The sequence below is a fragment of the Dipodomys merriami genome, unplaced genomic scaffold, assembly GCF_024711535.1.
Source record: "Dipodomys merriami isolate MVZ:Mamm:240054 unplaced genomic scaffold, mDipMer1.0.p SCAF_9, whole genome shotgun sequence".
Classification (NCBI taxonomy): Eukaryota; Metazoa; Chordata; class Mammalia; order Rodentia; family Heteromyidae; genus Dipodomys; species Dipodomys merriami.
The window spans coordinates 54,474,672-54,490,086 of NW_027206512.1; positions in this window are offsets into that span (position 1 = coordinate 54,474,672).

Sequence of the window (15,415 nt, forward strand, 5' to 3'; positions counted from 1 at the left end):
AAATATTCTTCATAGGTTAAGTGTCTTTCCTGGAGCTGGAAGGAATGGAAGGCTTCTGAAGGCTTGCGTTTCCTTCTCCATCTCTAAGGCTGTCTACCTTATGATGTGTATCCTACCCACCCTGACCTGGTTTCAGTTCTTCTGATCATTCTTATGACAGTGCTTCTCAACCAGAGGTGATTTTTGTCCCTAGCCACAAAATGTGACAGTATCTGGACACACTGATGATTGGGGTGAAGACAGATAAGAAATCTGCTGAGCATTTAGCAAAGCCCTGGAGAGCTCCCCACAATGTCCAGCAAAGAATTACCTGGCTCAGATTCAGCGGTGCTGAGGATGAAAACTGCACTAGGGCACATTATTCCTTCTGGCTTTAGACTTGTCCCATCCTTCCCCTTCCTACTGCATCCCTCCGGAGCCCCAGGGGAGGGAGCACTTCCTCTAAGAGACTGTATCTAATTTCTCCAGGCTTCACGCATCCTCCACCTCTGTGCTCTCACACACACCTGCCTAGCATTGAACTTGCTTTTATGTCTGCACTGCTCTGTGCATGAATTTAAGGTTCCCCCTGGGCAAGAAACCATGTTCCATTCATCTTCATGTCCCTAGAAGCTGCTGCAGTGCCTGGCAGGTGGGTGAAGTATATTCCTAGGATGAATGAAGAGGCGATTTGGGATATATATATATATCCCACATACCACATAGAAGGAAGAAGGAGATATGGGGAGAGTTGAGAAGCTGTTTGGTGCTGTACTCAGTGACTGACGTTCGGAGAGAATAGCTGGCCCTTCTGTCTCAGGGATGCAGGCTCGTTCCTGCTGGTTTTAGCTCCAGTTTTCTGAATCTAAGAAGAGTACAAAGAGAGCCTCAGAGAAAAGAGAAATATGTCCTTTACTTCTTCACCTCCCACTTCCTCCCCTTGTTGTGACTGCTCAAAGAATGACAAAAACATCCCAAGTTGAACTGAACAAAAATAAGGCTGGCTGGTAGAGTCTGAACAGCTATCAGATCCAGCGTGGGAAGTGTGAAGCACCAGTGTTGTGGCAAAGATACTGATTCTGGAAAACCTGCCTGGCCCTTTCCTGGCTTCTGTCAGAGACACTCACGTTGTGGTAGCACTTGTGCAAGCTGACAAAAGAGTTGTCCAGAGTAGGAGATGTTTGAGCGCTTGACATGCTATTGCATTTTAAGGAGAGCATTGGTGACAGCCGGCGAAGCCCTTAGCTCCCCGTGGCAACGGGAGGCCTGGCAGTCAACGGGTCACTGAGGATCTCTCTTCATTGCTTTTTTCCTGCCCAGCCTCAGAATTTAGAATAGCACAGGAAGAGAAGACCGAAAAAAAGAGCAGAAGAAGCTCTAAGGATGAGGAAACGAAAAGTGAATAAACAAACACCCAAGGACCACCACAGACATATAAGAATCAGCCACTGTGATTCTTATTGGATTTTAATGGACTCTTTAGACACTATGTTTATATATCTTAAATTCCACTTGTGTGTTTATACACAATCGATAAACTCAACATAAAGTTATTAAAATTCTTTATAGACTGAGAGTGGTGTCATATGCTCTTAACTCCGGCTACACAAGAGGCAGAGACAGCAGGATTAATTTTCAAGGTAAGATTTGGCAAAAGTTACCAAGAATGTATCTGATGAATCAACAATAACAATAACAAAAATCCAGGTAGTCTGATGGCCCAATCTGGTGGTCCTGACCCATCCTTGTGGTCCATCTAACTCTAGGGGTGAAAATAGTAAGATCCTAAGTTCAACACCAGCATGAGCAAAATTAATACAAGACACTGTCTGAACAATAAAGCACAATAAAGCACAAAAGGACTGGAGACATGGCTCACGTGGCTAGCAAACACAATGTCCTAACTTCAGCACTGCCAAAAATAAAATAAAATAATGGAATAAACAAATATATCAAAACAACCCTTCACCCACCAAACTCTCAGTTCCTTCTCAGAGCACCCCCTGGGAACGATGAGAAAGAATGGTCATCTTTACTTCCACACTCATACTGATTTCAAGTGCCCTTGCTTTCTAGCATACGTCAGCCTTTATAAGAGAGGAACTGTCAAGGCTAGGGAAATGGTGTGACTGACCAGAAACATTCTCTCGTGGAGTAGATCATGTGTACGTGGAACTGGCACTGTCCAGCAGCGATCTTATGTGAAAACTTTTGATTTCCTCTCATAGGAGGGAACACTGAAAAGTGTTGCAAACAGTCCCCTACTCTCAGCCCTCACGCCATCCATCCTGACCTATGTATGTATGTTAGTCTTGAACTGATGGCTTTTTTGAAGGTAAAACCTGTTCCCTTGTGCTCCTGTAGATTCCACAGAGAGCTCAGACTAGAAGCAGCAGACATACAGACATGACTGTGGGAGTCAAAGAAGAAGGGGTGGGTGTAAAGTTTTAATAAAAGCTCTAAATTTGAATGAAGCTAAAATTTCCCCCCTTTTTCTGCTTAGGATATGTACTTGGTAAAGAATTCCCTCTTGATCCCAAGGTTATAAAAAAAAGATGTCCTATTTTATCTAAATGTTTTGAAGTTTTGCTTTTTTATGAATGCTTTTAATCCACTGGGATTTTTTTTTTGCAGATGGGAGTGATTTTAGAATTTATTTTTATCTTTATATAATTAACAAACTGTTCCAGCTAACTTATATTAAATAGTTTGTCTTTTGCTTAGAAGTGCAATTACTAGAAAACTAATGAAACGTTAGCTTTAGGGACCCTTATTTGCAAAAGATGTCTTAGATCCCTAGAAGTAGGTTTAGCACAGTTCTTATATAATCATATATTTCTGTTATGTTTTAAAAAATAGCTTTTCATTCTTCTTCTTTATGTGAGTACCTGGAGGCATCTGGTGTCCATTGATGTGTGTGTGTGTGTGTGTGTGTGTGTGTGTGAATGTGCAGTAGGGGAGGGGTTGTTCCTGAGCACATGCATGTGTGGTAGGGAAAATAATGCCATCCTCATGATGTCCACATCCTATTTCCTAGAATGTGTAAGGATGTTGTTACGTGGCAAAAGGAAAATAATGGAGAAGAAGGAATTAGGGTTGCTCATCAGTAAATTTACAATAGGGAGATATTCCAGAATTATCCAACAGACCTAATGGAAACAAAAAGATCCTTGAAAATAGAAGAGGGAGACATAGGGAAGAAGAGACAGGGAGTTGTGATGGTGGCAGAATAATCCCAGAGAGAGGCAATGCTTTGATCATCGTTAAACAATGTGGCTCACTACTAGACATGAAAAAAGGCAAAAGAACCAAGTTACACGTAGAGGATACCTGAAACAAACATGTCCTACTAATCCACATTTACTTTTGATCCAGTGAGATGTGAGTTAGGATTCTAGTTCAGAGATGAGAAGATAGTAAGGTTGTATTGCTTGAGGCACTGAGTGATTTGTAAGAGCAACAAAGTGAATACATGGTGTCTAGTTGTTTGTCATACAAGCTTGAGCTTATTTCTGTGCTTTCCATTATATTACATTGCCTCTTTTTTAAAAACTTGTTCTTGTGTGAAGACCAGACTTTCTCAAGCACTCCAACTTAGAATGAGTCTTGACATCAGATAGAGCAATTCTCTCACTTCAAAAACTCTTGTCTTCTACAAGGAATTTGTATTTGGCTTGCCATACAAACAGCATGAAATAAAACAACCATACAGACTCGGTGCAAATGTGATTGAAATTGTCTTACACTTACTATATGGATAATTCTGATGGGAAATTGACTTTCAAGGTATTACTTCTTTCCGTTCATGAACATGGTATATATTTGTTTATTTAATTTAAGCAGCCTCTACTTTGATTCCTTGTTCTCATTTGGTACTGGTATATAAATTTCTTCATTAAGGTATTAAAATCTTATTACATCAATTCCTGCATACTTAATGTTTATAGATATTATAATGAAGTGCTTTCTATTATTTTCCTTCTTTTCATTAATAGAGTAAGGAAGAATGCTTATCTTTTTCTCTTGTGGGTGTTGTTACTAGAAAGCTTTCTGAATTAGGTAAAATGCTCTAATACTTTGTTAGTAGATGATGGAGATATTCTTATAATTATATTGATTGCAAATTGAAACATAATTCTCTGTTGCCTTGTGATTTTCCTATCTTATTTGTCTATCTTGACCAGAACCTCGCTGAATATAAACAATGTTAGTTGTATATTTATCTTGTGCTTCTATTCTACGGTATTCTTCTAAAATTTGGTCACAATAAGTAAAAGAATTAGTGTGGTTGGTCACATGTAACCTTTATTACACAAATATTTTCATTGTTTAGTAAGCATAGCAGTTTTATCCTGAGATTATTTTTGTCAGATAATGAAGATGTTAAGAAGAGAAACAATGCGATAGTTGGAATCAATGCAATATGGTACCAAAGGAGAAATGCAGGAAAGAATGGGACAATTTATAAGCAAAAATGAAAGGAAAAAATTCACAAAGACAGGGTCCTGACAGTTTAGAAAAGTCAACTGCTCTCCGACTCTAAGAAAGAAATATGATTTTAAGAGGTTGAGGAGACCAGAGCCCTGTGACATTTCATGGTTGAGTGCGATGCCCTCTATAAGCTTTGAGGCTGACAAGCGTCCTGTCTATTTAAGCCTGGTGGCCTCAAGGTAGCTGCAATTAGCTGAAGGACAAGATGGAAGAAAAGAAGTAAAAACATAGAAAAAGAACTTCAATGCTGAAGAACTCTGAGTGTAGTTAAGAGCACATGGATCTAACTAGGAGCAAATACATTGCAAGCATACTAATTATTTGAAGGAGTTTGCTGCCAAAGAATTCTTGAGCCTTATCTAAAAAAAGCTTATGAGTCTTCATTGAGGCTTAAAACAACTCTCAGGCAGGAAGTGGGCACGATGAGCCGTGCTGCTCTGTAGAAGGGCATGCGCTAACACCCACGTTAGACATGGTCAAGACGGATGCGAAACTGGAGAAAATATCCCTGAGCAGGCTAGACTATTGAAGAACAAGGATAAATTCCTCCTGCATAGAGCAGAATCTGGGTTGGAATAAGGAGTCCTTCCCTGCTTTCATGGTAGAAACCCTTCTCGAAGTACCCTCAAGATATCTTAAGTGCTTCCTTCCAATTTTACTTTTCCTTAGTAGCAGGGTCCACATGGCTATTCTGTCCCTCCCCTATGATTGGACGAGTGAGAGTGGAGGGAAATCACTTGATTTTAAGTTCATTGGTAACTGCAACCTGCGAAGCCATATTCAGATATGAATGGAATAGCTACCCAGAAATCCTGAACTTGGAGCTACTTTCAATGCACAATTGTTCTCTGGGCTGCTAGGTGAGAGTGAAAGAATAAAATGTGCATTTGGTGAAAAGCAGTAGGGATAGTTGTAGTGGCTTTGATAGGTATTTATTCAGTCCACTTTCAATGCTGGCCATATTGGAAGATTGTATCGCTCCCCAATCCTATGACTGAATTCTCACCAACGGGATGAACGTAAAAATAATATATGTGTCTTTCAGACTTGCTGTCAATTCTCCTGCCTAACCCTCCATGTCCTCCTTCTCTCTTTCCCTTTAAAGGCTTCATGTTGACATAGTAGGAGGCTTGTGAAATAACTATAACACACAGAACACAAGATGGCACCCTGTTAGCCCATGTGTTCTACCAGTGACTATGGTTGAGAGTGAGCAATAGAGTTTTTCCATATTAAAATGAGTTTTTGCTTTTCATTACGTACTGCAGAATAACTTAGTGTAGCCTAATTAATACAATAAATCAACTTTTCTCCATTGGATCATACTTACTATCTTGCCATGCATTCATTAATATTGCCCTACTTTGAAATTATCTTCTTCTTGACCTTTGAGAGTACAGTGACCTATTTCTCTGCTCCCTATTGAAAACACAACTTTGTGATAATTTTCACACAAAATCTCTTCTTCATTGTTCTTCCATTAATTCCCAAACCAATATTAATTTTTCTGTATATATTTTGAACTCCAGGCAGCATGCATAATGGTTAACTGTATCTTTTTCTTTAGTTTTCTTGCTATCATATTGCTGTTTTTCTCTTGGCCTTTGTTTTAAGCTTGAATTGTTCATCTTATCTTGAAAGATAGGAACAACTTAGAGTTGCTCTTGGCTGTGTAGGTTTTGGCCATGATGATTGAAGTAAATTGCATAAGTGAGGCCAAAGTATACCGTATTTGTACTAATGGAACACAAATGTGTACATGTGTCCAAAAACTTTAACCTGAACACAAAACCCTTATAGTCAACTATATACTTGATATCTCATTGTGAAGGTCCACTTTCTATTTCAAACTTAACCATGAAGAGAACAGAAGCTCCTTTAATCTGGTCTCTTCTTCTCTAAGCTTTTCAACTCTATACATGTAATCATTGCCCACATTGATAAATCTGGGATTTCTCTTTTCCTCCCTTCTGATTTATCATTTTACTACCATTTCCTTACATCCTTTAGTCAGCCATTAGTATGTTCTTATCACTATTGCAATTTACCAACCACTAGCTATTTCTTAGCTTAATATCTAATCTTGCTGCCTTCTTTTTGTCTCCTCAAAGTAGCCAGTGATCTTCTGGAACAATATATCAGAGAATGTCACCCTTCTACTAACGGTCTTTAGGAGTCTTAGATTGCTGCTTAAATAAAATCTAGATTCCTTTAACCCACAGGGCTTCAAATAATCTGACCCCACCCATCAGATTCTCCAATTACATCTTTCCTCTTGACATCCCCCAACAGTAAATTGTACTCCTAACATTCTGCATATTGTCTCAATGATCTTATGTTGATTTCCAACTCAAGGTTTCCATATTTTTAATTTCTTTATGGTTGGAATGATTCTCTTACCATTCTTATCATGTCTAACTCCTCGCAATCCTGCTTCGGTTCATATGTCCTCACCTCTTTAAAGCAAATAGATAATCCTTCTCTCATTTTCATTTTTACTAACAATTTATTTTTCTCTTACTAGCACACACTTTGGCCATATTTATTATGGTTTCTTTATGTGTGACAGATTGACTCTAAGGAGGTTTGATTATTTTGTAATAAAGAATACGCTTCTAGCATTTAGCTTAACTCATACTCTTATCTTTCATTTAAAAAAATAAGTAAAGGAACTTCTGATGTTTAGCCTTTATTCTGAGAAATACCAGGCAGGAGCTGAATATAATGAATGTGGCTGGAATTGAAGAGAGGTGCTCGCTTTGTGCGGAGAAACTTGATAGAACCATTGGATCAAATAATTACTTAATTATGGGATGTTCGAGTTTGAATGCCACCTGATTATGGCTCCATTTCAATTCTCAGCCAGGAGTGCTGGTATAACCAGCACTTTAAAATGCCATGGCAACCTTGCCTGCTGGAACAAGATCATCCACAGTGAAATTGTTGCTTCTTTCTAGTTGCTTGGGTAGCATTTACCATAAATTATAACCAAACCTTTGCTCTACATGAATTCTGTTTTCAGAGGTAGCTCCATATTTCAATCTTTCATTCCTCACCTGATAGTGTGTTCGTCACTCTTCAGAGATGCCCCACAAAACCCTCTGTGGTGGCGGCCTTATTCTGGCTTTGGTCTTCCCTTCCACCTACTGGCTTTCCCATTGCCAACTCTCTTGTTCAGGTTCCTGCTTTTTTTCTCTCCAGGCTCAAGTAAACACATGGTTCCATTCTCTCAGCCTCAGCTGTCTCTTGTTGACCCTGGGTGTAATTACCAGTATGGTCACTGAGCTATTCTATGTTATAATACTGACATCTCTTATTCTTGGATGCTGATTCCCGGCCAACTCCTCCTGAGCAGACAGCCTGGAGTTTAGGCCCACACATAGTCTGACTTTCCAACCGGGAGATTTTAGAGGCTCATATTAAGGAGGGGGATTAAAGACACAGTCGCTTCACAGAGGAGTGCTGTGTACTCTTTTCCCAGGATCTAAATTCCTTCCAGTAAATTCATCCATGGTAAATATTAATTCTGTGTTGCTCATAGTACTTTCAGGGATGTCAGCTGAGCCTGGACATGTCTAGATACTTCCTGAGAAACTAGTTTCTTCCTAGACTTCTCATACAGCCAACTTACTTGGCCAAAGTCCTGGGACATCCAATCTGATTTAGTATTTACTACTCCTTTGATTAGATGAAGATATCCTAGGGATGAATTTTTGTATTTAATTAATAAAAGGTCCCACCTAAAAGGGAACAATGCTTCCCTTATTACTGAAAATAAACTCTGTATGAATTTGCTAGGACTGTCATTAAGTACCATAGAAGAGATGACTGTAAAAAAAGAAAAATATATTTTCTCACTGTTTTGAAAGTAGAATCAAAGATGGAGGTTTGTGCAGGACACGAGCCCTCTGAGAAACGTGAAGGGAAGGTTTGCTCAAGGCTGCTCTCCGTGGCTCGTGAATGATCATTGTTTCCCTTTGCATTCACATTGGCTTCCCTCTGACATTCTCAGTCATGTTTTATTAGGGTCTATATGTTAGTGGCCTCATTCTAAATAAATTACCTTTGTAAAGATTCTGTCTCCAAACAGGGACAATCGGAGGTAACCAAGGGTACAATTGGGACTTCAATACAGGAATTTGAGAAAGGACACAGTTGAGCTCATTACAAACCTTTGGGGTGTGTGTGTGTGTGTGTGTGTGTGTGTGTGTGTGTGTGTGTGTGTGTGTGTGCATGCACGCGCACGCACACACATGCTCGCGAGCACACACACACACGTGGGTACGCAGGGGCTTGCACTCAGGGCCTGGGTGCTATTTCTGAGCTCAAGGTTAGTGCTCCACCACTTACAGAGGTTTTGGTCGTTAATCAGAAATAAGAGTCTCATGGATTTTTTTTTTCTGCATGGGCTGGCATCCAACTGCAAACCTTAGATCTCAGCCTCCTAAATAGCTAGGTGAGGTACTAGATCTTTGGCTTTTGGAAACGATTTCAAAACTATTCCATCTCATCCTTACATGATAGCCTATAGTTAACCAGCCAGTGCTAAGAACACTTTAGATTATTCCTGTCTAAGAATGCCAACACGGGCCTTTCCTTTGACCTGGAGTGTTTCTGCATCTCAGTTGACATGCAGCTTTCTCCATCTCCATTCATTTTGGCTTCCGATTAAATATTACTAACCTTAATCAAATATTTACTATATGATCTGTCCTCTGTGTGTGTGTATGTGTGTGTATGTGTGTGTGTGTGTGTGTGTGTGCGTGCACGCGCGAGTGTGAGATCTTATTAAGTTTCACAGTAATCAGAGTAGGTAGTCATTATTTTTTACACGATTTTTCCAAGAAGGAAATGTGTTTGTTGTTCTGTTTACCATTATATATTTATGACACATAATAGAAACATAAATATTTGTTGAATTAATAAGTTAAGGACAACAAATACAAAGCTGAAGCAAATAGGAAAGAGTAAAATTAGCCAGTAGGGCTTGATTTTCCAGATCTAAAATTGAAAATTTAATTGCTGAAATGAGAACAAAAGATTTAAATGTCTTGTAGATTTTAAGGACATCTCAGCATGTATACACAGACTCCTTTGTTTAGGACAACCCAATTATTAAATCAGTGGTCACTGAGGGAATGCACACTTTAGAATCAACAGGGAAACTTTTGAAAGCTGTACCTGATTTATTGAATTAGAATTCTTTGTGGATGATTAAGCCCGGAGTTCAAGCTCTACCCCATAACAACAACAACAAAAAGAAAAAAGAATCTCAAATCTCACAAGAATTCAGGAGTGATTCCTTTTTAACTCAGAGATTCTTAAGGAAGCTGCCAGGCACTGGTGATGGCTTCAGCCATAGTACTAAGTAATGACAGCTAACCTCTAATTTGGTTCAGCTGAGTAATTTGAGAAAGACTATTAGGTATATTTCATTATTCTGAATCATTTTTATATTCCATCAGATGAAAAGTCACACAAGTGAATTCATATGGAGGAACTCCTTCATAAAGGTTAAAATGATAATTTGTCCTGCAGATGATTTGACAGGACTTTTACCCTCAAATACACTCTTTTTCGGGAATCCTACAGGAAAATCTGATCTTTCGACCTTGGTTTTATCAGAGCTATGTAGATGTGAAGAGGATTAGCATGCAGCTCACATTTCTTACATTTTCTGTGTTCACTGGGCATGGTTTCAATGGATATCATTTGCATAACTGAATTTCCTCTTCTTCTCAGTTGTGTTGGGAGCTTCTTATTGTGAGTTATTCCATAGGTGAATTATCTTAATGGATTCAGTGTGTATGAAAAATTAACAGATGTCTGTGGAAGTCTAAATCTATTTTGCTTTGTTTAAAGATGTGATTTAAGCTCATTTGTCTCCAGATCGCTTCTCAGTGATTCAAATAAATAGTCAACCCCTGAGCTAGTTCCTAAGGGAAGGACTCTACCCAGAGAAAAAGTGTGTATGCCAAATTGTATTTTAATTTTTTTCAAAGAAGTGGATGATTTTCATTGTTTGAACTACTTACCATTTCTAAAGGAAGGCTAGCGTCTCTGCTGAGCTTTTCTGTATTTTCTGGAAAATTGTGGAAATGAACTTGCCAGCGGGAGCAGTGTTCTATATTAGGAAATGTGCTCGCTGGCAGATGTTCAAGGGAGTGCTACCTGAGTGGAGAGCGCCCATTTAGGACTATTCAAATTTAAATCTGCAATTTTAGCTCCACACTCAAGAAAAGCAATAAACCCATTTGTTGCGTTTATGCTTGCTTAAAGTCAGAGGAAATGTGATATCCCTGTTATCTACTCTAACATTATGAACATACCCATTTGCAAATGGATCAATGTTTATATGTATCTGTGTAGTAGCACAAGTATAACCTTCAACTAAGTAACTTAATGTAGAAAGCAGTAAATACTTTTCTCACATCCATTGCAGAATATTTTACTAGAAGTATAATTCAGCTGTAGGGTTAGACAACATAGACGATTGTCTGTATACCACACATGTTCATGTGCTCTATAGGGAATAAGGTATATGGAGTGCTATTTGAGATTATTGGAACAAATCACCCACTTTTCTTTGAAAATATCTTTCTGTTAGTTATTCAATAAAAACTTTGGAAGCATGTAGTTCAATTTGGCTAATTTTTAAAAAATCTAATCAAATTCCAAAATTACTTTTTTTAATGCAATTTGGCTACAACTTGAAATTGTAAACCTTGAACTTCTTGATAACTGACAAAAAGGCAATTGTGAAATCCTATTTAATCAATTAAGGTATGAAATTGCCATTTACCTCCCTCGTTCAACTAAACTGCAGTATTTTCTCTTCTGTTTTGAGTTTATTAGCAATTTAGTTACTATAGTTAATATAATGGACTAGGGAATTTAATAAGTAATTAAATTATATCTAATGTTTACTTTATATTTAAAAACCATGAATATTTTTAAATTGAAAGGAACTGTAGATGTTTAGTTTGACTCCTTCCTTTGATAGACTAAGAAAAAAAATGAGTTATATTAGGTCAACTACGAATTAATGGAAGAACCAGAACAGGTCTTAGAGTACTCAGATTCATTGGAATAATTAAAATTCCAGCAACAAAAAGATCTATCAATAATTTTCCTGACAGTGCTTTATTGAACCAGTTTTCTTTTTTGCATATAGTCAAATCTTATTGAAAAATTACAAATAAATAACTGTTATTTCTTGTAAAGTCACATGCAATTATCTTAGTACATTAAACTAAGTAGAATTTCTGAATGACTAAGGATTCGTGAGGCAAAGCAATTATGAAATTGCATGATTTTCTGTTGTTTCTCTCCGTGGGCTTCTTTCTAGAGTCTTCTGAAAGCTAGTTCATCATTACTTTCTATTTTTTCTTGAGTCACTTTGGGTAGTTTATTATTTTTCTTAGATTTGTCTATTTTATCTAGGCTATATAATATGTTAAATAACTTTTATTTCTATACAATTGCTAGTAATGTTCCTGTTTTCCATTACTATGCTTCTGTAATTTGAGTCTTTTCACCTTTTTTGTTTACTCAGTCTAACTAAAGTTTTGTTAAATTTGATGTTTTCATTGGACTATTTTTTTCTTATTTTCTAAGATAGAATGTTAGATTCTTGCTTTGAAATCTTCTTTAAAAATCTAAGTCTTTTCAGATATAACTTTTTCTACAAGCACAATAAATTTAAATTTTGGTGTGTGTGTGTGTGTGTGTGCGTGTGCTGGTCCTGGTCTGGGCATTATCTCTAAGCTTTTTATGCTCAAGGCTAGCCCTCTAAAACTTGAGTTACAGCTGTACTCTCAGCTTTTATTGTAGTTAATTAGAGATAAGAGTCTTACTGACTTTCTAGCCTAGGTTGGATTTGGAATAGCAATCCTCACAGATCTCAGTCTTCTGAGTAGCTAGATTACAGGTGTAAGCCACCAGCGCCTGACTAGGTTAGCAGATAATTTCTACTCCTACTTGATTTTTAGTATTCTTCATGTCTTTCATTAACTTTTTATACTTGCCTAGTTGTCCAATTTATTATAATTTACTATAATTAGTGACTCATCTATGTTTCACCTAAATTCTGTTGTTTTTTGTTCTATGTGTTTTGTGGGGGTTTTCTTTTTCTTAGATGCATACATATTTATAATTAATATGAGTAAAATAAATGCTGCTCAAGAACCAAATTTTTGGTCAAACCTTGCTGGAGGTTTAGTCCTCATGCTATTCTTGGGCTTCCTGTCTCATTTACTTTGTGATACCGTGGTGACCTCTCCATATAGAGAGGCATAGTAAAACGGACCTAGTACATGAGTGTTTGACCTTCTTTGTCTTAAATTTGTTGCCCAGTATAGATTGCAAAAAAAAATTATGACAAAGCAAAAGGTGCTTGTGCTGAAATTGAATTCCTTTTCTCCTATCAAGTCACATACTTAGCTAGCGAAGGAAGTGAGAGTGGTATTTTATTGGGTATGCAGCCTTGTGAGATGCTGAAGAAAAGGTCTTCAATTATTCTTCAGCCTTGCCACTGAGCCCAGCAATTCACAGCCTACACCTTGTCCTTCATAGACAAATGGAAGTAACAGAAATTAACTCCTGCCTTTCTAGAGACATATTGAAAGTCTGGTGACTTTGGATCAAGAGGCTTTCAAATTAATAAATACTTCTTACTGGTCACCTGCTATTATACTTCGCTAAACAAACAGCTCCAATTTTTTTTAGGACCAATTCTTGAGCCGAGCATACTGTCCTTTTGCATTGATGAATAAGTCATAAACACAATTTTCTTAAGTTGTTTAATTGTCATTTCTTTACAAATCAAGTTTCTAAAAAAGAAGATGTAGTATTCCAAGTATAATTCCCTCTACTAATTTTGAAACTGTACTGAACCTTTTCTTGGATTAAAGGATTAAGGAAATGCTTTTCTTAATAATAGAACATAACTGGAGTTGGGGAGTTTAAATTTTTTTTTCTCATTTTAATGGTGGATGAACACAGGTGAGGCAGGGCATATCCAGCTAACTTTAGCTCCAAGTCACTAGTTTTCTGTAAAACAGGGTTAAACACAGGGTAGTCTTATGTCTGAAACATCTTGACTATGTTTCTTCCTTTTTATAGCAAGTATTTGTCATATTTGAGTGACTGGTCATGTTTTATTTCATCCATATAACTCTAGATATAAAGCAAAGAAATTTTAAGGAGTAAATAATCTATTTTGAGTTAAGATTCAGAAATAAGACAAAATTGTGAAGAAAAGAAGCAGTGAATGTAATAAAGGAGGACATGCTGCTGATTATATTATTCTTATTTTTTCTCCCATAGAAGATAATTAGATGGTGAATTCCTCTAGTTCAAGATTGACAGGCTACATACTCTGTACTCTCAAATCCCAACAATGCTCTGTTAGTAAAAGTAATGCACAAAAGTTAGTAAATGCAAATTCAGGTAACTTGAGTAATTGAAGCAATATGTAATCTATAATCACTATAATCTCTCATCTATAATCTCTCATTCTTTGTCCTCCCTCCTTCCCTCTCTCCCTCCCTTTCCCTCACCATCTACTCTTTAGTAGTCCTGAGGTTTTGAATTCAGGGTCTCATTCTTAGCAGACATGACCCCATCTGCCTGGTTTTTTTTTTTTGCACTCGTTATTTTTTATATAAAGTCCCTTCTCCTGCCTGAACACATGCTTGTTCTATGATCTGTCAGTTTTAGAATCCCTATATCACATAACTGGTGCATGCACACACACCCAACAATTTTCTGCTGAGATGATATCTTGTAACCTTTTCTGCATGGGTGGGCCTTGACTCCCAGGTAGTTAGGATTATGGGCATGAGCCACTAATGCCTGATGCATATTTGAATTTTTATATAAGCTATTGCTTGAGATGATATTGTCACTTGTCAACAGGGTTTAAACTTACCAATTCACTTAAATTAACCACAAACATTTATTAATCACGTCTAATGGTCTGGCCCAAGGTCTGTTGGAGGTGGTGTCTGGTGAGGACTTGTTTCTTTTCTTTTCTTTTCTTTCTTTTTTTTTTCTTTCTTTCTTTCTTTCTTTCTTTCTTTCTTTCTTTCTTTCTTTCTTTCCTTCCTTCCTTCCTTCCTTCCTTCCTTCCTTCCTTCCTTCCTTCCTTCCTTCCTTCCTTCCTTCCTTCCTTCCTTCCTTCTTTCTTTCTTTCTTTCTTTCTTTCTTTCTTTCTTTCTTTCTTTCTTTCTTTCTTTCTTTGTCAGTTGTGGGTCCTGAACTCTGGGTCTGGGCGCTGACCCTCAGCTCTTCAGCTCGAGGCTAACGCTCTACCACTTAAGCCACAGCGTCACTTCTGGCTTTTTCTGCTTATGTGGTGCTGAGGAATGGAACCCAGGACCTCATGCATGCGAGGCAAGCACTCTACCACTGAGCCACCTTCCCAGCCCCAGGACTTGTTTCTTGATTCAAGTGACCATTTTCTTTTTGTACTACAGCCTGGAAAAGGACCGAGAAAGAGGTGGCAAGCTCTCATGCCTGTTTTTATAAGAGCACCAATTCTATTTATGAGGGGCTCCATCTTTATGACCTTTTCAACCTTTCCCCCATACCTCCAATGCTATCACATTTAGCAAGCAGATTTCAGCAAAGGTGTTTGAAGGGATTCTGACATTCAATTAACCTCACTGGAGATCATAAAGAAGTGCCACAGCTGCCTTATGTTCTACTAGAGCTGTGTTATTCCTAGACTTGCTAAGTGCCTGGGTTCAAAAAAAGTAATGTAAGGATTCATCTATTTTGATTGGCAACAGAAATCCTCTCTATGCAAGGAGATGTGTCCTTTTCCCCCCCTCAATAGTTCTTCCAGACCTGTATCACGGAATGATGTCTGAGTGCTCTGAAGAAAGGGACACCAGAGAGCCAGAAGAGCCAGTCATCCAATTCTCATGTAAGTAGAAGTTCT